This window comes from Arvicola amphibius, chromosome X (assembly GCF_903992535.2).
Source record: "Arvicola amphibius chromosome X, mArvAmp1.2, whole genome shotgun sequence".
NCBI classification, from domain to species: domain Eukaryota; kingdom Metazoa; phylum Chordata; class Mammalia; order Rodentia; family Cricetidae; genus Arvicola; species Arvicola amphibius.
The window spans coordinates 56,863,099-56,886,998 of record NC_052065.1 but is presented as its reverse complement, the minus strand read 5'-3'; the positions used below and the strand labels follow the sequence as shown (position 1 = coordinate 56,886,998).

At 38.8% G+C, this 23,900-nt stretch overlaps 1 protein-coding gene across 1 annotated transcript in view; it reads left to right on the top strand.

Annotated features, from left to right (window-relative positions):
• Ophn1 (oligophrenin 1) overlaps positions 1-23,900 on the top strand; it is a 338,469-nt gene that overhangs the window by 223,486 nt on the left and 91,083 nt on the right.

Below are 23,900 nucleotides of genomic sequence, written 5' to 3'. Positions count from 1 at the left end.
TTTTATGTATTGACCTTGTGTCTGTAATCTTACTGAACTCATTTGTTAGGTCTGATAATTTGTGTAAGAGGATTTTTTTTTTTTGGTTTTTTGAGACAGGGTTTCTCTGCAGCTTTAGAGCCTGTCCTGGAGCTAGCTCTTGTAGACCAGGCTGGTCTCGAACTCACAGAGATCCGCCTGCCTCTGCCTCCCGAGTGCTGGGATTAAAGGCGTGCGCCACCACCGCCCGGCGTGTAAGAGGATTTTTAAGAATTTATGGAACCATGTCATTAAGAAAGAAAACTTAAGGGCTAGAGAGATGGCTCAGTAGTCAAGAGTGCTTATTGCACAGGCCTAAGGAGTGGAATTTAGATCTCAGCACCCATATAATAAGCTGGGCATCGCTGCCAATGCTTGTAACCTCAGCACTGAGTGGGGCAGATAAGAGGATTACCTTACTGGCTTCCAGATAATTGAGAAGTTGTGAGCTCAAGTTCAGGGAGAAACTTCTCTCAAAGGAATAGCTAAAGAGTGATAAACAGTGACACCTTTGGCACACACATGAGTGCACACGTTCTAGTAGGCACATATAAACATGTATATACTTACATAAAATAAATGCTTTATAAAAGAAAAATAAAACATAATGTAGGCAATTTTAAAAGGTAAAATTGGACATCTTTATCTTTTCTTCAGTCTTAAAAAGCATGCATTCCTTCCCATTATGCCATTTATTAGGTGAAAAAGTTCTCTTCTAACTTGTTAGTCTTGTTTGTTATTATAAACCGATGTTGAATTATATCAAATGACTTGGTGGTATTATGGTTTTGTCACTTATTTTATGAATATGTTTTATTATTACATTATTGAATTTTCAGATATTAAACCAATCTTGTATAGCTGGATAAATCCCAGGTGGCCACCATAATCTCTTCGATATGTTTTGAATTTATTTTCTAATATTTTCCTGAAATATTTGAATTTATATATTATAGTATAACTATTGCTCTTTAGTTCTTAGTGGTGGTATGTTTGGCTTTATTGCAATACTCTCTTTGTAGAATGAGTCAAAGTTAGTATGCACTCTACTTTCTAGAATAACTTGTTGATTATTGGCATTGATCTTTTTGTATGATAAAATATACTAGCAAAAATTTCTGGGCCTGGACTTTTCTTTATGATAAGATTTTGAATGACTAATTAAGCTCTTTATATGGCTTGTTAAACTCTATATGTCTTTATAAGTTTTAGTATGATGTAGGATTATTTCCATCTCACTTAAATCTAATTTGTTGGTGCATATTTACTCATAATATTTCTTAATATTATGAATTCATAACAGTCATTTCTGTTCCTCTTAAATTATTAGTATATATTTTTAAAATATTTATTTTTATTTATGTGTATGTATCTGCCACTTTTGTGGGTTCCCATAAAGACCAAAAGAGGGCATCATATATTATTCAACATCCCCTTACCTTGTTTTGTTTTTCTTTTTGTGGATTTGTTACAGGTTGCAATAAATTCGATTGCCATTATTCCAACAGTTTGAACAATGATTTACTTTTGACAAGTTTATATGGCTCAACTGAACACAAACACACATCTGTGTACTGGCTTGTATTATTTGAATGATGTTACAGTGTAATATTCTCTTACCATTTACTCTTCTCATTCATAATTATCCTCTAGCAATTTGTCCATGTTGCTGTGGAAAGCCCTATTCTTCATTTTTGTTGCTATATAGTATTCTATTCTGTGTATATTTCATAAATCCTTTGTCTTTTCTCTTATTAATTGGCACTTATTGTTTCTTTCATATTTCAGGCATTTGACATTTATAAATAATACTGCTATACATCTTTTTGCTCATAATTCTAATAGTATTCATATGTAATTATCATAGTGAAATTGCAAGGGACTTGGATTTATACACGTTAATTTTTTATGGATAGTAAATTCACCAGAATTACAACCTCACCATGAACAATATAGAGTGCGTTCCTTTATTTTTTACCAACAATATTTTTTACTTTTAGTCTTAATTCAAGTTTTATTTACTAATGAATTAAAAGAAGTATGATTTTAAAAATGATTTTGTTTTCTTGAGATAGGGTTTTGCTATGTATCCCAGGTTTAACTTGAACATAGCCTTCTGAGTATTTGGGATTACAGGTAGGTCTTTGACATGGGAACTTTTAAAACATATATATTTGAAAGACATCAAGAAAAACTACATAGGAAGATATTGAAGGAGGATGCAAAGGGGGAAATGCTGTAATAATATTGTAATCCCTAAAAGGAGTAGAAAAAAATAATAGTTCAAAAAAATAAAACTCTGAAAAATTAAAGTATAATTCTGTCATCTCCCTTGTCTTTTTTCTACTTTCCACCCCTTCCATGTACCTCCTTAACTACCTCTCAATTTTGTGTCCTTTTTATTTAGTTCTTATTATTACATATGTATAAATACACATCTAAGTATCATGCTGAGTTCATTTATTGTTGCTTATTCATATATGATTTCAGGGATAATCACTTAGAATTGAATAACCAATCATGGCTCTCATCCCTGGAAATGACTAATTTTTATTTTCTCAATAGTCTTTACTTGCCTAAGGTTCTTTGTGTAGAGTGAGTTTCTATGGGAACACCCTTCTATGATAGCATATCTATTGGTATTGTCATTGTTCGGGTCCTCGTTAGACAACCATATTGTTGAAGTACCTTCAACAGATGTAGCTCCTCTGTCATTTCTAGTAGACACAATCTCGTAACGGACTACCTGTTCCTGTGACAATCACAGTCTTTCCATACCCTCTTCTGCCTTCTTTCTCCAGCCTGAGGTGTAGTTGTATTGTAGATGGAGCCTGAGGTGCAGTTGTATTGTAGGTGCATCTGTAAGTGCTGGGTAACCCACTATCAGTTGATCTCTGGGGATTGACCAGTCATGGTGTTTTATAATGATCTTTGCTGCAAAGAGCACTTCCTAGATGAGGGTATGGGAGCTATACTTACGTGTTGGAATAAGGATACATATTTAAAGTGCAGCTAGGAATTAAGCTGGTCCAATAAAGTGGTAGTAGAATGTTCTCCTTGAAGGTTCATGGCCACATTAACTCTGGAAAGTTTGGTAGGTTTATACCAGCACCCATGACTTCTCTCCTGTTGAGTGGCTTAAAGTCCAATTATAGTGCTGTCAATGATTTCCAAAATGAGTGTCCCTATTGTGTCTTTAGGGATCTTTCCATGCTCAGTCACTGCTGTGGTCCATAGGTGTCCCAGCTGGGTAGTACTATTGGTGGCTTCCCGCCTTTGGCAGTTTGTACTAGGAGATACTAGAGCTTAGGTTGGAGGCTTCTTAGGTCAGAGCCTTCTTGGGTCCTGCAAGTCCTGTGTCCAAAGTGTGTGGTGTTTTTGGCATTAGGAACTTAGTTTCAACTTCTGGGAGGCAATCAAGGGAAACAATAATAGCTTTTATGGTTTTGGTAGTCTCTTGAGCTTCCCTGACCAACAACTTTAAAGACATTTTCTCATGATGGCTACTGGAGTTTTGTTAGGTGGTCAGTGACTATTGGGGGTAGAGTTATCAGCTCGAGTGGCATAATCACACCTCCATCCTCACACACTGTATATGTGTTTGTGTGTGTGTGTGTTTGTATACTTATAAAAATGAATACATATATACTTAATGTATTATATGTAATCTTATGTAAATAAAAATCGTTCCTATGGCGTTTTTTCTTATGTTTTTGGTTGTGAGACTAGCCTTTAACAGCTTAACCACCTCTCTAGCCCTCCTTATGAGTTTTTTCAAGTCCGTTTAGTTTTATTTTTTCCTCTTCCTCCTTCTGGGTTGACCTCTTCCTTCTTCTGGGTTGACTTCTTCCTCCTTCTGGGTTGACCTCTTCCTTCTTCTGGGTTGACCTCTTCCTCCTTCTGGGTTGACCTCTTCCTCTCCTCCCTGGTTAACTCTGGGGCCTGCTTTTCCCGTTTCTCCCTTCATGTCACTTATATCCTGCCATACCCTCTCTAGTAACCCATCTCTAAAAATCCCCTTTTCCTCTGATTTCTGCCATTTCCCCAGATTATCCGCTCACATTTGAAGATTTTGGCTAGGAGCATCAGATGAGAGAGACCATGTGATGCTAGGAGCATCAGATGAGAGCGACCATGTGATGCTGGTCTGTGTTACCTCATTCAATAGGATATTTTCTAGTTCCTTTCATTTCTCTGCAAATTTCGTGGTTTCATTTTTCTTTACAGCTTAATAGTCCATGGTGTGCATACACCACATTTCCATCATCCATTTGTCACTTGAAGGGCATTTAGGTGGTTTCCATTTCCTGGCTATTGTGGATAGAGCAGCAATGACCATGACTGAGTAGGTGTCTGTGGAGTTAGGATGTCAAGTCCTTTGGACATCTGCCAACGAGTGGCCCTGGGTCACATGCTAGCTTTAGTTTTAACTCTTTGAGAGCTATCCAAACTGATTTCCAGAGGACTGTACAAACTGTACCAGTCTGTAGTCTTAACAACAGCGAATGAGCTTCAGCTCACCAAGTCCAGTGACGCCAGGCATAAGTCAACAGACCCAGGCCTATATGAGTTGTGTATTTTTTAGTCATCTGGGGTTTTAAAACTTTTTTAATTAAGTGAATTTAGTCTAGTGTAATGTTTAATCCATGAATTTTCATTGTATATATGTATTTTTTTCTTGGTTTCTACCCTAAAACTTAAAACTTACACCCAGATTTACCAGAATCTGTTAGATGTTCCATTTCAGTGATGTACAGAAGGGCCACTTTTATTCACCTGGTTCCTCTCTACTTTACCTCTTTTTTGGTGCCTATTGTTGTTATATATATTCTCCAATATTATAAATCCAACCTATATTGTTATTATTTTATACATCTTCTGAAATACTGAAGAATGGAGAGCCAGTATATGTTAATAAAATATGCTGTATTAGAATTTCCATTTAGTTTTTATGGTTTCTGTAGTTTCTATTTACACCCCTCTCCTTGTCCTTCACACATCCTTTGTGAAATAGGTTTCATTTCTTTACGTTTTAGGTCTAATAAATAGTCCACATATTTGTTGTTAAATTGGTTAAGGAAAATGTGTTTATATTCTTGTACTGACTGGTTTTGTGCGTCAACTTGATGCTAGTTAGAGTCCTCAGAGGCAGGAGCCTCCCTTGAGGAAATACCTTGATGAGCTCCAGCTCAAATGAGGTGTTTTCTCAGTTAGTGATCAGGGAAGAGGGCCTAACCTATGGTGAGTTATGCCGTCTCTGGAGTGGTGGTCCTGGGTTCTATATTATGATGGGCCATGAAAGCCATGAGAAACAAGCCAGTAAGTAGCACCCCTCCATGGCCCCTACATCAGCTCCTGCCTCTGGTATCCTACCCTGTTTGAGTTCCTGTCCTGACTTCCTTCAGTGCAGAACAGCAGTGCTGAAGTGCAAGCCAAATAAACCCTTTCCTCCCCAACTTTCCATTTGTTCCTGGTGTTTTGTCACAGCAACAGACACTCTAGCTAGTCGGTTGTCTTTTGTTATAGCCTTTATTTCTATTCTTTGCTTTTGGTGTGAGCGAACTTAAATTGTCTTCTAGCACTTAATTTTACTCACAATTGTGTGTGTGTGTGTGTGTGTGTGTGTGTGTGTGTGTGAGAGAGAGAGAGAGAGAGAGAGAGAGAGAGAGAGAGAGAATATATCGGCAGGTATTATCTGTCTTGTTTTTGAGACAAGCACGAGCTTGTCAGTGTGGCTAGGCTGACTGGCGTCCCCTGAAGCTCTAGCAATCCACTGCTCTGCTTCCTTGGTGCGGGGATTGGAAGCATGCCCTGCAGCAGCTGGCTTTCTGTAGGTGCTGGAGCTCCAATTCCATCCTCGGGCTTATTTGGAAAGCACTTTACTGACTGAACCATCTCTCTAGCTCCAACATCAACATTTTAAAAAATGATAGTAACAGAATTCTGTGCCTTTAAAAAAATTATCTCATTCTCCTTTTTTTCATTTTAGATAGTTTCGCTTAGCATGATATTGGTATTTTAAAATTATGTTTTCTTTCTTTTACCTTATTTTTTATTCTTGTTGATTTATATTTTTACACCCAAAGTGTTTAGTTCTTTTACACTTTAATACCTTTGTTTGGGTTGCTTCTCCCTGGTACCCAACCACTCTCCCTAGCTCTCTCGGCCGCTTTCCTGCTTATACCAACTTTACATGTTCTATTACTTTTTCCACAGCCTTGTAGAAATGTTCGCTTTCCCCCCAATAGGTGTCTTCCTTATTTCATGACCTATACCCATACTCACTGTTCTCAAAATATGCATATGTAAAAATTAGAGGTTTAAACAAATATACAAGAGAGAAAATGGTGTATTTGTCTTTTTGGGTCTGGGCTACTTTACTCAGCATATTTTTTTTTTCAGTTCCATTGATTTACCTGCAGATTTCATTTTACTTTATTGCTGAATAAAATCCCATTGTGTGTTTGTGCCATATTTTCGTTTCAGTTCATCTGTTGATTGCCATCTAGGCTGATTCCATTTCTTGTCAAGAAAATAACAGTACCCCAGGATGTGGAGCATCTCTGTATTATGAAATAGAGTCCTTTGGGCATATGCCCAGGAGTGGTATAGCTGAGTTTTATTTTTGAGAAAGCTCTGCACACATTGCTAATTAGTTAATATATAGAATAGACAAGTAATTGCCAAAATTAAGTATGAAAATACAAATCTTCCTAATTAATAAATGGGTTAAGCACAGGTGTCCTGTTCTCTGTGCCAGTGAATTTCAAGCCTAATCTGTACTTACTGTTTTATTACATTCAAGGTATCTGCTTTTACATTGATGTTCTTGATCCTAGTTTTGTGCCGGCTGATACATATGGATCTTTTCTCATTTATCGACATATAGCCATCCAGTTTGACCAACACCATATGTTGAAAATGTTGTCTTTTTTTTTAGTGTGTGTTTCTGGTCCAAATCAGGTGTTCATATGTATGTGGACTTATGTCTGGGTCTTCAGTTTTATTACATTGATTAACTTGTCCATTTTGAGGCCAATTCCATGCTGGTTTTGTTACTATAGTGCTATAATGTAACTTGAAACCTGGGATGGTGATACCTCTACCCATTCTTTATTATTCAAGATTGTTTTAGCTGTCTTGGATATTTTTACGAATCATATCAAGTTGATAATTGTTTTCTCCATTTCTGTGATAAGTTGTGTTGGAGTTATTAATGGGGATTGCATTGAATCTGGAGGTGGCTACTGTGAGATGACCATGGTCCTGGTATTGGTTTTATTGGTCCCAGAGCATGGGAGGTATTTCCATCTTCTAATGTTTTTAAAATTTTTTATTATACAAGTCTTGTATATATTTATTATACAAGGCTTGTTTAGAATCACCCCAAGATTTTTTTCGAGGCTAATGTGAAAGGCACCCTTTCTCTGATTTCTTACCCAGTCTGTCATTTGCGTATAGGAAACTACTGATTTTGTTTATTAAGTTTATATTCTAACACTTTGCTGAAAGTGTTTATCAGATGTAGACTTTCTTGGTAGAATCTTCACTGAAATAATCCATATCATCTGAAATAAAGCTATATCGACTTTTTCCCTTCCTGTTTGTATCCCCTTGATGTCCTTCAGTTGTCATATTGCTCTAGCCAAGACTTCAAGTACTGTATTGAATAGGTCTGGAGAGAGTCGCGATCCTTGTCTTGTTCCTGATTTTAGTGGAAATGCTTTGAGTTTCTCTCCATATATGTTGATGTTGGCTGTGGGTAAGCCTGCAATAAACTACCTTCTTATGTTGAGATATGTCCATTTTATCTGTAGTCTGTCCAGGACTTTATTATTATTTTTTTATTAAAAATTTCTGCCTCCTCCCCACCTCCTCCCCGCCTTGTCCCCGTCTCCCATATCCCTCCCTCTTCCTCCTCTCCCCTCCCCCTCCCTCTCCAGTCCAAAGAGCAGTAAGGGTTCCCTGCCCTGTGGGAAGTCCATGGTCCTCCCCCCTCCATCCAGGTCTAGGAAGGTGAGCATCCAAACAGTCTAGGCCCCTCCAAAGCCAGTACATGCAGTAGGAACAAAACCCAGTGCCATTGTCCTTGGCTTCTCAGCAGCCCTCATTGTCTGCCATGTTCAGGGAGTCCGGTTTTATCCCATGCTTTTTCAGTCCCAGTCGAGCTGACCTTGGTGAGCTCCCATTAGATCAGCCCCAACATCTCAGTGGGTGGGTGCACCCCTCGTGGTCCTGACTTCCTTGCTCATGTTCTCCCTCCTTCTGCTCCTCATTTGGACCTTGGGAGCTCAGTCCAGTGCTCCAATGTGGGGCTCTGTCTCTATCTCCATCCATCGCCAGATGAAGGTTCTATGGTGATATGCAAGATATTCATCAGTATGGCTATAGGATCGGGCCATGTCAGGCTCCCTCTCCTCAGCTGCCCAAGGAACTAGCTGGGGATATCTCCCTAGACACCTGGGAACCCCTCTAGAGTCAAGTCTCTTGACAACCCTAAAATGGCTCCCTTTATTAAGATATATACTTCCCTGCTCCCGTATTCACCCTTCCTTTATTCCAACCATCCCATTCCCCCAAGCTCTCCCCATCCTCCCTTCACATTTTTCTCTCCCCATCTTCCCTTAGCCCCATCCCACCCCACCCCCAAGTTCCCAATTTTTGCCCGGCAATCTTGTCTACTTCCAATATCCAGGAGGATAACTATATATTTTTTTGGGTTCACCTTCTTACTTAGCTTCTCTAGGATCACGAATTATAGGCTCAATGTCATTTATTTATGGCTAGAATCCAGTTATGAGTGAGTACATCCCATGTTCATCTTTTTGGGTCTGGGTTGCCTCACTCAGAATAGTGTTTTCTATTTCCATCTATTTGCATGCAGAATTCAAGATGTCATTGTTTTTTTTACCGCTGAGTAGTACCCTAATATTTATATATTCCACACTTTCTTCATCCATTCTTCCATTGAAGGGCATCTAGGTTGTTCCCAGGTTCTGGCTATTACAAATAATGCTGCTATGAACATAGTTGAACAAATGCTTTTGTAATATGGTAGGGCATCTCTTGGATATATTCCCAAGAGTGGTATTGCTGGGTCCTGGGGTAGGTTGATCCCGAATTTCCTGAGAAATCGCCACACTGCTTTCCAAAGTGGTTGTACAAGTTTGCATTTCCACCAGCAATGGATGAGTGCACCCCTTACTCCAAAACTACTCCAGCAAAGGCTATCATAGGTGTTTTTGATTTTAGCCATTCTTACAGGTGTAAGATGGTATCTCAAAGTTGTTTCGATTTGCATTTCCCTGATCGCTAAGGAGGTTGAACATGACCTTAAGTGTGCTTTGGCCATTTGAACTTCTTCTGTTGAGAATTCTCTGTTCAGTTCAGTGCCCCATTTTTTTAATTGGGTTAATTAGCATTTTAAAGACTAGTTTCTTGAGTTCTTTATATATTTTGGAGATCAGACCTTTGTCTGTTGCGGGGTTGGTGAAGATCTTCTCCCAGTCAGAAGGCATGTTGGATGTTCTCAAATGCCTTTTCTGCCTCTAATCAGATGATCATGTTGTTTTTGTATTTCAGTCTGTTTATGTGATGGATTACATTCATTGATTTATGTATGTTGAACCATCCCTTGTTCTCTTGGCTGAAGCCAACTTAATTGATCATGGTGGATCATCTTTTTGATGTATTCTTGGATTTGATTTACAAGTATTTTTTGAGTTTTTCATCTATGTTTCTAAGGGATATTGGTCTATAGTTTTCCTTTTATATTGTCTTCTTTCTTTTAGTTTCCTTTTCTTTTTTGGTATCAAGGTAATAGTGACTTTGTAAAAAAGAAATTAAGAAATGTTTCTTCAGTTATTCTTAGAACTGCCTTCATTATATATCATATGTTTGGGTATATTGTATTTTCATTTTGTGGAATAATTTACAGAATTTAGTCTTTAGTTCTTCTTTGAAGGTCTGGTAGGCTTCTGCACTGAATCAATCTGATACTGAGCTTTTGGAGCGATGGTTAATTTCTGCTTCTAATTTTACTACACTAGGGGTTATGGGTCCATTTAAAATGCCTATTTGATCTTGATTTAACTTTATTAGGTCATATACATCTAGAAATTTATCCATACTTCTTGGTTTTCCGGTTTGGTGGCATACAGATTTTATTTATTTATTTATTTATTTATTTATTTATTTATTTATTTATTTATTCCATTAAAAAATTTACACTTCCTCCCCTCCTCCCATTCCCCTCCCACTTCCCCACTCACCCTCCTCCCGCCCCCTCCCTGCTTGAGAGAGGGCAGGGAACCCTGCCCTGTGGGAAATCCAAGGCGCTCCCCCCCTACATCCAGGCCTAGGAAGCTGTGCATCCAAATAGACTAGGGTCCCAAAAAGCTAGTACATGCAGTAAAAACAAGTCCCAGTGCCTTTATCAATGGCTTCTCAGTCAGCCCCCATTGTCAGCCACAATCAGAGAGTCCGGTTTGATCCCATCCATGTTTGTTCAGTCCCAGTCCAGCTGGATTTGGTGAGCTCCCATTAGAACAGGTACACTGTCTCAGTGGGTGGACGAACGCCTTGAGGTCCTGACTTCGTTGCTCATCTTCTCCCTCCTTCTGCCCTTCAACTGGACCTTTGGAGCTCAGTCCATTGCTCTGATGAGGGTCTCTGTCTCTATCTCCATCCGTCACTGGACAAAGATTCTATGGTGATATTCAAGATAATCATCAGTGTGATAGTGGGGTAAGGCCAGTTCAGGCACCCTCTCCTCTGCTGCCCAAGGAACTAGCTGGGGACATCCCCGTGGACACCTGGGATCCCCTCTAGAGCCAAGTTTCTTACCAACCCTAAAATGGCTCCCTTAATGTATATATCTTCTTCCCTGCTCCGGTATCTGCCCTTCCTCCATCTCCATTCTCCCACTCTCCCAAGCTCTTTCCAGTTTTATCCCTTCCCTCTCCCCCTCTCCCCTTCCTCCAACCCTACTCCCACCCCTACCCACACCCCCATGCTCCCATCTTTTGCCCGGCAATCTTGTTTGCTTCCAATTTCCAGGAGGATCTATATATGTTTTTCTTTGGGTTCACCTTGTTATTTGGCTTCTCTAGGCTTGTGAACTATAGGCTTAATGTCCTTGGTTTATAGCTAGAGTCCACTAATGAGTGAATACATACCATATTCATCTTTTTGGGTCTGGGTTATCTCATTCAGGATAGTTTTCTATTCCTATCCATTTGCATGCAAAATTCAAGATGTCATTGTTTTTTACCGCTGAGTAGTACTCTAATGCATATATATTCCACACTTTCTTTATTTATTTTTCCATTGAGGGACATCTAGGTTGTTCCCAGGTTCTGGCTATTACAAATAATGCCGCTATGAACATAGTTGAACAAATGCTTTTGTAGTATGATTGGGCATCTCTTGGGTATATTCCCAAGAGTGGTATTGCTGGATACTGAGGTAGGTTGACTCCCAGTTTCCTGAGAAACCGCCAAACTGCTTTCCAAATTGGTTGCACAAGTTTACATTCCCATCAGCAATGGATGAGTGTTCCCCTTACTCCACAACCTCTCCAGCAAAGGCTATCATTATTGTTTTTGATTTTAGCCATTCTGACAGGTGTAAGATGGTATCTCAAAGTTTTGTTGATTTGCATTTCCCTGATTGCTACGGAGGTTGAACATGACCTTAAAGACCCGGATATTAACCCACAAGCCTATGAACACCTGATTTTCGACAAAGGAGCTAAAAGTATACAATGAAGAAAGAAAGCATCTTCAACAAATGGTGCTGGCATAACTGGATTGTTGAAGAATGAAAATAGATCCTTATCTATCACCATGCACAAAACTCAAGTCCAAATGGATTAAAGACCTCAATATAAATCTGAAAACACTGAACCTGAGAGAAGACAAAGTGAGAAGTGGACTGCAACACATGAGCACAGGAGACCACCTCCTACGTAGAACCCCAGTAGCACAGACAAGAGCAACAGTGAATAAATGGGACCTCCTGAACCTGAGAAGCTTCTGTAAAGCAAAGGACATTATCATTAAGACAAAAAGACATCCTACTGAATGGAGAAGATCTTCACCAACCCTGCATCAGACAAAGAACTCAAGAAACTAGACATTAAAATTCTAATTAACTCAATTAAAAAATGGGGTACTGATCTGAACGGAGAATTCTCAACAGAAGAAGTTCAAATGGCCAAAAGACATTTAAGGTCATGTTCAACCTCCTTAGCGATTATGGAATACAGATTTTAAACGTATGCCCTTATGATTCTTGAAACTTTCTCAGTTTCTGTTGTAATGTCTGCCTTTTCATCTTTGATTTTATTAATTTGGATCATCTCTCTATCCTTTTGTTAATTTTATAAAAGGTTTATCTGTATTGTTGATGGTCTTAAATAATCAACTCTTCATTTCATTGATTCTTTTTGTATTGTGGAATTTGTGTGTTTTTATTTCACTGATTTCAACGCTGAGTTTATTTCCTCCCATCTACTCTTCTTGGGCATTATTTCCTAGTATTTTTCCAGGTCTTTCAAGTGTGTTGTCAAGTTGTAAGTATGGAAATTCTCCATTTTCCCTTTTTTTTCTATGTAGGCCCTTAGTGCTATGATCTTGACTCTTAGAACTGCCTTCATTATATATCATAGGTTTGGGTATATTGTATTTTCATTTTCGCTAAATTCTAAAAAGTTAACCTTTTCTTGATTTCTGTCTTGACACAAATTCATTCATTTGTGGTTGTTAAGTTTGTATACGTCCTGCTATTTTTGTTACTGCTATGCAGTTTTAATTGATGATGGTCGTATAGGTTGCAGAGTGCTATTTTAATGTTTTTATTTCTTTGTGCTTCATTCTCTAGTATGTGCAACAAGCCTTGTCTTGTTTCTTGTGTGTTTTGGCTAAATTACTTTTCTCTGGGCCTAATACAATATGGATGCTGGCTTCTGGAAGAGGCATATTATCCTGGTTGTTCCTGACTGTGTTTTTACACTGGGATATAGGTATCTTGGAGTTAGGATGTTTGCGGTGTTTCTTGGTGTAGATATCTTATCTCTGCTGAGTTGGTATTCTGTTCTTTCGTTCCTGTTGCCCAACTGTGGCAGATGTGGGGTCCCTGAGTACCAGCCAAACATAGCATGGTGGCTATGGAGTCCCTGGTAGGGAGTGGTTCTGGGTCACAGCCAACTGTAGTAGGTGTGGCATCCCTGATGTAGATCCATTTTATTGGTCAGTGTGAAGTAACAAAGGAATGGAGATGGGGTTGAAGAAAAAGCTGAGAGGCGCAGGGGAAAAAAAGAGGGGAACCTGGTGCATACCAAGAGGTATGGTGCACAGGCAGTGAAGGTAGACTGGAGGAGGGGCTCCTGTGGTCACTCTGAAGCTGGACTAAGGGTGGCTGGCGTGAGACTGAACAGAGGACAGAAATAGAGAATGAAGTTCCCCTACCTGAGTCCCTTCCTAGTGTGGTAGCTTTGGATCCCTGGTAAAGAGATGTTCTGTGTGGGTTTGAGGAGTCACAAAGGACTTGAGATAGGCTAGAAGGAAAAGCTTAAAGGTAACTAGGGGAGCCCTGGGTCCACACCATGAGGCTGAGTACCTGGGGAATTGGGATGGGCTGGGAGGAGGGGCTTCTGTGGGCAGGCTGTGACAGGATTAAAGGTGAGTCTAGGGAACAATAGTACATTAATTCTAAAAGTTACTAGCACTAAATATATAAAAAGTTTGAATCACTGTAACATATATATTTGATACATGTTTAAATTAAGTCAAAATGATAGCATCATTCATACTGGTATTTCTTCCTACAGTAGAACATTTTTATTAGTTAGTAAGTATTTATCTTTTAAAATTTTTATCTTTAAATATTTTTAGTTTTTGAAAATTTTATGCAATTGTCCAGAGTTTTTTTTAGCATATCTATCCACTACTACTGCCCTTCCATACTTCCTAGCCCCTCCATTCTCTCGTCCTCCTAACTTCATAGCTCACAGAAATATATTTACAGAACAGTTTGTGATGTAGCCATTTAGCAAAGCAATAGTAGTAGGCTCATGTCTGTTGTCTATGAGCTCCCTTATCACAGGTTCTTGAAGAGATTTATAATAACAGATGTGTACTTTCCTCCTAAGGAGTGGGCCTTGAATTTCATAAGAAAGTGCTTGCTTTCCTCTGTATCGTTCATAACACTATTGCATCCATAAGTAGAGCTCAGAGCTGGGTAAAGACTCTTGACTTTGGTCTCCCAGAAGCCAGCAAAGCACCTTCCAGGGGTGTGAAAGCTAACCACCCTTAAAAAAAAAAAAGTAGCTGCTTGAACAGTCACAATTGGATTTCTTCAAGCCCCGTGACCCAATGGGTGGTATCTTTTGCAGTAGGGTCTTACCATGCACTGCTGGCAGGCAACCAAGAGTAACAGCAATATCCTACATGGTCTTGGGGTTTTCTGTCTACTTCCAACCAACCAGTTGAGTAGACGTATACCTCACCTGGCACTGGACTCTTTATTTGGCAATTTGTGGCTACTTGGAGGAGCATTATCCCTCTCTTTAGGGTAACTCATTTATATTCATGTGTGTGAACAAATGTGTGTGTATGAATTTTATAAAACAGTGTTTTCCATATGGATTTTTTTCAAGAATCCTCTGTTAGTTATCCTTTCCATTCCCTCTCTTCTGGCCTACAGTGCCATCACCTTCTCCACTTAACCCCCATATGTTTTCATTTCCTCCTTTCTATGATCTGTACTCTATACAACTTATATGTCTTGAGATGTTGCTGTTGTTGCTTTTAAGGCTCTCTTTGGCTTTCAGAACATTGATACCATGTCTCTGGGGTTGAATATTTTTTAATGTACTGTACTGATTTTATGGATTTTGCACATATAAATGGTTTTCATAAAATTGTGAATTTCTCACTATTAGTTATTAAAATATTATCCTGACATCTCTTTTGTTGTTTCTTGTATACCTGTATGCTTAGTGGCATTACATTTTGTGATTCTTTTTATTTTTCTCTCTTTGTTTTAGTTTAGAAGCCCTTTATCTATCTACATGTTTGCTGATTGTTCCTTCATGCAGCTTAAGTCTACTATTGTGGCTCTCTAGTAAACTTTTATTTCACTTACTATACTTCATATTTTTTGGCTTGTAGTTGTTTTATGACTAACATTTAAGTCTTTCTTTGACCCTAGATGGGCTCTTCATAGCTATTCTATTTTTGATTCCCCTGCATAAAGAGGATGGCCTGTGATTTAGAGATCCATGAAGCTTCCAACTTTTCCTTAATTGCTTACCACAAAATACTCACTTTAAGTAGCTGGGTGTGGTGTTGTACGCTTGTGATTTCAGCACTCAGGGAGCTAAAGCAAAAGAATTAAAAATTCAAATCCAGCCTGAGCTGCATATTGCGATCCTGTCCCCAAGCAAAACAACAAAACGAAACAAGAACAAAACAGCAAAAATAAGACCTGGGAAATTGGCTCAGGAGGTAAAATGCTTACCATGTAAGTGTCATGGTCAGATTTCGAATACTAGTACCATGCAAATGGCAGGCAGATGTGATAGCTTGTATAAGCGAGCTCTGGATTTAGGTTAGACACTCTGTCTAAATATATCAGGTTGATAGGGATGGAGGAAAATACTTATTGTCAGACTATGGCCTCCACATGTACCCTTGATATGCATCTTCACATATACGTGTACCTACACATTTTGATCATGCAAACATGCACACATACTACAAATACCCCCCCACAAAATACACAACTACACACACACATACACCCACAAAAAACCCCCTGGGATATCTTCATTTTCTGAGAGTACCCATAATCTCAAACTCCTTTATGAGAAGCTGTGGAACGCTGAATTTTTGTGGCCTTCTCTCCTTGGAGTGAGAAGCAGGGTACCAATGGTTATCATGGTTGGGGATAATGAAATCCTTTTCTCATGCACTGCAAGATCAGGACAATGTATGGTGGCAGCAATCATTTGTAATCTTGGCTTCCTTTTCTGTGCCAGGAACCAGTGCCCTAGGGACCTGGCACAGGCATGACTGTATCCCAGTGATCCTCACTCATTGTTTATGATTAGGGTACTTTCTTTGTTAAAAGATTTGGTTTTTGTCTGCAAATTTCAATAAGTTAATTTTTTTACCACTGAATAGTACTCCATTGTGTAAATGTACCACATTTTCCTAATGGATTCTTCAGTTGAGGGGCATCTAGGGGGTTTCCAGGTGCTGGCTATTATGAATAATGTTGCTATGAACATGGTTGAGTAAATGTCCTTGTGATATGATTGAGCATCCTTTGGGTATATTCCTAAGAATGGTATTGCTGGATCCTGAGGTAGCTTGATTCCTAATTTTCTGAGAAATCACCATACTGATTTCCAAAATTGCTATACAAGTTTGCACTCCCACCAGCAATGGAGTAGTGTTTCCCTTACTCCACATCCTCTTCATCATAAGCTGTCATCAGTGGTTTTGTTCTTGGCCATTCTGACAGGTGTAAGATGGAACCTTGGAGTTGTTTCGATTTGCATTTCTCCAATGGCTAAGTCTGTTGAGCTTTTCCTTAAGTGTCTTTCAGCCATTTAAGATTCATCTGTTGAGAGTTCTGTGTTTAGGTCTATGCCCCTCTTTTTATTGTGTTATATATATTTTTTGATGTCTAGTTTCTTAGAGTTCTTTGTATATTTTGGATATCAGTACTTTGTCTGATGTGGGGTTGGTGAAGATCTTTCCCCTTCTGTAGGCTGCTGTTTTGTCTTGTTGACCATGTCCTTTGCTTTACAGAAGCTTCTCAGTTTCAGGAGGTCACATTTATTAATTGTTGCTCTCAGTGTCTGTGCTACTGGAGTTATATTTAGGAAGTGGTCTCTATGCCTATGTGTTAAGGCTACTTCCCACTTTCTAGAAAAAAACCATACAGAGTGAGGTAACCCAGACCCAGAAAGACAAATATATGTACTCACTCATAAGTGGCTTTTAGACCTAAAGCAAAGAATAACCAAGCTACAGCCCACAACCCCAGAGAACCTAGACAACAAAGAGGACCCTAAGAAAGAAATACAGGGATCTGCCTAGAAAGAAGAAAAGACAAGATCTCCTGAGTAAATTGGGAGCATGGGGGCAAGGGGGAGTGTGGATGAGGAGAGGGGAGAAAGGAAAGGGAGAGGGGAAAATGTATTGCTCAACTAAAAACCATAAAAATCATGATTTTTACATGAAAACATTTGTTTTTTATGTATATGTGTGAGACCATGTATATATGTATGTATATCACATGTATGCCTGGTGCCCATGGAGGTCAGAAGAGTATGTTAGATCCACTGGAACCGGAGGTGCAGACAGTCATAAGCTGCCATGTGGATGCTGTGAACTGAATCCAGGTCTTCTACAAGAGTAGCAAGTTCACTTAACCTGTGCTTCAGCCCCTAGAGTACCTTTCTAGAGACTCTAAATGATTATTCTGTAAAAAGTAAATTTATTTATGGCCTGATTTCCTGTGGCAAAAGATTCATGAAGTTCTTTTCGTATCACCTTTTCAAACATATCTCTTCTGATTTAGTGATATCCTTGATATAAAAGAAATGTACTAAGGAAGTTTAATCAGGCTTTCCAAATGACAGTACTATTTTTCTTTCCAATCTGTAATTCTTGTACAGTTACTTAGATTTCTCTTTTACTCTTTCATGTGTCACTGAGGTATAGGTGCACAGCTTTTGGAGCACGCCCAGCTTCCACCTGCCATATGGGCTTGTTTTATCTCTCTGTGTTGTTTTTCGGTCTCCCATTTGCACAGATTCAGTCCGTGTTTCCTCTGATCCCTGCATCCTTCTTGAGCACATTTATCACAGAGCCCTAGTCCATTATGTTCGGAACAACTCCCCCTCTTCTATTTTATCACCACTAAATCCTTGTCAAGTACTTTTTATTTGTTTATCTTTCGTTCCATATCACTAGCAACTGAGACTCCACACAGAGGGCTCTGTAAGTTTTGTGTGCTGTGGTATTCCTAGAGGCACATGGTGACTTGCAGATAATAGACCCCCCCCCCCCGTTCATGTGTTGTTAGTAATGGAACCTAGGACCTAATCCACACGAACACATATTCTACAATTGAGTGATGCCCCCAGGGCACATGGGAGACTTTTAATAAATATTTCTAGGATGAGTAAATGGGTTAGGCTCTGACAATTTTATGGATCTGGAGACCAGAGCTATCCAAAAGGATTTTCTGTGAAGATGAAAATATTTTTATTCATGTTCTCTAATATGATAGTAACTGGGTTCATAAAGCCATCAAAGTCTGAAAAGATGGTTAATACAGTGAGAAACTATGTTCTTATATTAATTTAGATTAAAAACCCCAAATCTGAATGTGGCTATATAAGATCATAGTTTCTGAGAGCCATCTGCCTTGGCATGGGGTCTTTTCAAAGCTTATTTATTTTTAATTTTTTTTGAGAGTCATGAAAACGAAAGTTTACTCCAAGAGGAACATTTTATTAGCGTTTAAAAGAAAAACTCCAAGCAGACAAGTTGTAAATCTCAGCAGCTGCCCGGAGGAGGAGAATGAAGAATGGAAAAATGCCATGCTGTTTTAAGCCAACATGGAGGTCAGCCACATGGCAGACAGTCAACCACACGGCACGGAGGGGAGCTTTAGAGAAAGCACCAGACAAAGCATGCTTAACTTCTACCAAAGAAAGAGACAGAGAAAAGAAAATGGAAGTTACACTTTTCTTTCAGAAAGGTGGGGCAGACTCAGCATAAGCTCCTGGTGGCCTGTAAGGACTGCATTTGGGGGTAGGAAAAGTTTTATTTTTTTTTATTTGTATTCATTGTTACTGTCAGTGTTGCTGCCATTTTCCTACATATTGTGTGTACTCTAAGTTTCTTTGGTCTTTACGGAAACTCCCTTTGCTTATAATTATTGTGGATGAACAAGCCTGGGATTCTGGGGAATTGCCTACAGATGCTAGCACATTCTAATTTTTCCCTGCTTCAGAAACAAACAAACAAACATCTAGTTGTCTCCTCATTACCTCTTTCGTATGGGATACTTTACTGAAGTATGGACTTTGATGTATCCAGTTTTCTGCAATAAAAGTGTGACATGTAACATGTAGAAGAATTTTGAAGACATTATACTAACCGAAAGAAAACTGTGATAAAAATACCAATTGCTGGGCTCTGAGTATAGTTCAATTATTGGTGACTTACCTCTGTGTGTCTGAAGCTCTGGGTTTGATCTCCAGACCACAAAATAGCATCAAATGAGGTAGGCTTTTTTATTTGTATAAATTTTCTCTATTTGGGTAATACACAGGGAATCTAGATTAGTGGTAGTCTATGGTAATAGATTAATGGAGAGTGTTTACTAAAGGGTGTGGCATTTCTTTCCTAATTAGAATGATGACTGTCCCAATATGGCCATGGGTATCCTGCTATAAAAATACACTTAAAGCCTGTCAATTATAATCTTAGATATATTTGTGTTCACACATTTTCTTGAAAATATCTCCACTCTTGTTCAATAGAACTTAGTTTGGAATCCATATTTTTTCTTTTTTATTTATTCTTGTCTCTTATATTACATCTTACCTCAGTTTCCCTTCCCTCATCTCCTTCCAGTCCCTCCCCCTCTCCTTCCCACTCCCACAGGTTCTGTGACAACTTTACCTCAGCACATCTAGCATGCAGGATAAATTGTAGGTCAAATGGTTTGTGGCTGGGTTGGTATTCCAGTTCCTCTGCTGAAAGACTTGCCTAGTTACAGAATATAATCTGTTTAGACTCTGTATCATCCATTACTAGGAGTCCTTACTAGGGTCAACCTCATAGATTCCAGAGAGTTTCCATTGAACTAGGTTTCTACCTTGCCCCCACTCCCAATGTCCCCATTTCCAGTCATCTCTCCCTGTACTCCCAGTCCCACTGCTGCTGATCCCTCCTGTTCCCATACACTCCCTGCCTCCAGTCTATCTGAAAAATCTATTTTGTTTCTTCTTCCCAGGGAGCTCCATGCATCCTCCATTAAGTCTTGCTTGTTACTTTGACTCTCTGGGTCTGTGGATTGTAGATGATTATCTTTTACTTTATAGCTAATATCCTCAGAAGTGAGTACATACCATTTTTGTCTTTCTGTTACTGGGTTATCTCACTCAGAATGATTTCTTTTCTAATTTATTCTTTTGCCTGCAAATTTCATGATGTCATTTTTTTAACAGATGGGTAATACTCCATTGTGTAAATATACCACATTTTCTTTACCCATGTCTTGAGGGACATCTAGGTTGTTTCCAGTTGTTTGGTCTTATGAATAAAGCTACAATGAACATAGTTGAACAAGTGTCTTTGTGGTAAGATTGAGGGTCCTTTGGGTATATGCCCAGGAGTGGTATAGCTTGGTCTTGAGGTAGATGGATTCCTGATTTTTCTGAGAAACCACCATACTGATTTCCAAAGTGGCTGTACAAGTTTGCACTCCCACCAGCATATTTCTTAATGGGGTATCATGTGCCTCAGACTGGTCTTGAACTCACTAAAGTTGGAGAATGTCCTTGAATTCAAACCTTCCTACTTTTATCTCCAAGTGTTGGGATTAAAATTGTGTACCACTTGCATTATATCTTGAACTAAACTTTTTAGTTCTTTATAATGCTGTCATATGCTCTCTATATTATATGCTACCATTATTTTAGTATGATAATGATTGCCAAGTGTGGGACTTAGATGTCTTCATTTCCTCAGTTGAATTTTATTTTTCCTTTGCATTCTTTGAATAAATATGACTGCCATTTACCATAGTTTACTCTCTACAGCATGTTCCACATATTGGAATAACCCCTTCGTAATAGCTCAGTCTTTCTTTCTGCTATCATGTATCTGAACCTGAAGCCACAAAAATTTGTTTGACTGTTATTTCACTAAGTGTGGTGGTTATATATTTCTGATTTCTTATCCATATCCTTATTTACATGTAATTCATGTTCATTGTATTCTTATGTTAAGAAAAGTATACGTATACATGCATATGTATAAATAGTTATCATTATATATCTGTAAGTGGTTGACTCTAGGCCCCTTATGAATACGAAAGTCTACATATTTTGTTATTTCGTGTATATGAAATAGCATAGTATTCACACAAACCTCTGCATGTCATTGTTTATACTTTAAATCATCTCTAGAATTCTTACAGTACATAGTATAATTTAAGTCCTATATAATTAGTTGTTCCTTTGTATTGTTTAGCAATGACAAGGGAAATGTGTGTATAAGTTTGATACAGATGCAATTTTAGTGAATATTTCTGGTTTAGAATGAATTGAATCCACATGGAAGCCATAGATACAGCATTATATGTATATGCATTTAGTAGTTTGAATAAAAATGGCCCACATACTTGTTGTAAGAGCCTGCTTGTTTGTTCCCAACTGCTCAACCCCGAAATAATCATACAGAAACCATATTATTTGCAATACTGTTTGGCCAATAGGTTAAACTGGCTAACTCATATCTTAAATTCATCCATCTCCATTAATCTGTGTATCATCATGAGGCTGTGGCTTACTTGGCAAACTTATGGTGTCTGTCTTCAGTGGGGCTACATGGCTTCTTGATTTCGCCTTCTTTTTCCCAGTATTCAGTATAGTCCCCTTCAGCTTAGCTAAGGTCTTCCTTGATATAGTCAAAAGCAGTTTCTTTATTCATTGATGGTAATCACAGCATGAAGAGGGGAATCCCACATCACATAGTCTCATACATTTTAATGATTGGTCATTAGAGAGTTGTTGTGGGAGCTCTATCCATTTAGCCAATGGCATTTGGGGTAAAAAGCCCTATGGGCATGGTTTTCTCTGAATACATGACTAGATAAAACTGAGGGGAGGGTTGTCCAGTCTCTCTCTTGGGTGCTTAGAGCCAGTGCAAGCAGTGGAGAAGCACTTGGTCCTCTTTACCCTTCGATAGAATGGCAGAACACTAGCAGCTGGATGAGCAGTGGTGTCTACTTTGTTCTGTATTTGTGAGTTTGTTTTTCCATTTTACCCCTTAATAAATTGTTAAATAGATTTTTGTGAGTTATCACTTCACCTGGAACCCAACATGGTCTGATCCCAAATGACCGAGCTGATGCCTACTGCCACACGTGGCCAACCAGCTCTTTACCAGACAGTCAGGTGTCTCTGTTACTTCTAGAGTTTTAGAAATTGCTTAAAATGCACTTGCTGTTTACTCAAATATTTTAAATCCTTATAGGGTCCTTGATGGAGTTGAAGACTAGATAGTTATAATTATAATTCTCCTTCATTATGATCAAATATAAATTCGATATAAAACTTTAGGCTCATGAAGATCAAATAGACGATAGAATATTTTCCTTAAAATGTCAAATATAAATAGACTGGATATTGGAACTAATTCTTACTTGATAACTGTTCTGTTATATGTAATTTTACAATGTTAAAGTTAAAACCTTACTTTTTACTTAGACAGAAAAGGGGAAATGATGTGGGATGTTCTTCTGTACACTGCAAATATGTGCTGCTTTTATTGGTTAATGAGTAAAGATGATTTGGCCAATAGCCAAGCAGAACAGAGTCAGGTGAAAAAGCCAAACTGAATAAAGGGAGATGCCAGCAGCTGCCAAAAGGGAAAGAAAACAGAACATCACCACATGGTGATACACACATTAATAGAAATGACTTAATTACATATATTATAAGAACTAGCCAATAATAAGTCTGAGCCATCAGCCAAGCATTTATAATTAATATATAGCCCCCGAGTGATTATTTTATAAGCAACTGTGGAACTGGTGGGCAGGACAGAAAAGCCTCTGGCTACAGGGAGTGGCACTACTTGAGAGGGATTAGGAGGTGTGACCTTGTAGTAGGTGTGGCCTTGTTGGAGGAAGTGTGTCACTGGAGGTAAACTTTGAGGTTTCAGAAGACCATGCAAGGTTCAGAGTCTTTCTCTTCCTGCTGCCGGAACATCTGAATGTAGAATTTTCAGTTATTTCTTCAGCAACATGTCTGTCTGTGTGTTGCCATGGTTCCTGACACGATGGATAATGGACTATACCTTTGTCTTCGTTAGGGTTTCTATTGCTATGAAAAGACACTGTGATCACAGTAACTATTACAAAGGAAAATATTTAACTAGGGTGACTTCTTTACAGTTCAGAGGTTCAGTGCATTATCATCATGGTGGGACATGTCAGGAAGCAGGCAGATATGGTCCTGGAGAAGTAGCTGAGAGTCCTACCCTTTGCAGACAAAAGGAAGTGGTCTGACACTAGGTGGTATCTTGAATATGTATGAGACTTTAAAGCCTATCTCCACAGTAATACACTTCCTCCAGCAAGACCACACCTCCTAATAGTGCCACTCCCTTTTCATGGGGCATTTTCCACATTCCACTCCCTGGGCCCCAAAGGCTTGAACTCATATCATAATGCAAAATGCATTCACTCCAACCTCAAAAGTCCCCAAAATCTGTAACACTCTCAAACTTATTTAAAGTCTAAAGTTCTAAGTCTCTTCTGAGATTCATAAAATCTCTTAACCGTAATCACCTGTAAAATCAAAATCAAAAAGCAGATCTCATACTTCTAACATATAATGGACATAGGATATACATGACCATTCTAAAATACAGGGAAGGGAGCATAGTGAGGAAATACTGAACCATAGCAAGACTTAAAACCAGCTGAGACAACTCCAAACTCTCCATTTCCATGTCTGTTGTCAAATGCTCTTCAGATATCCAACTCCTTTCAGCTTTGTTGACTCTAATGCATTTCTTTCCCTTGGGCTGGTTCTACTCTCTGTTAGCAGGTGTCCTTGG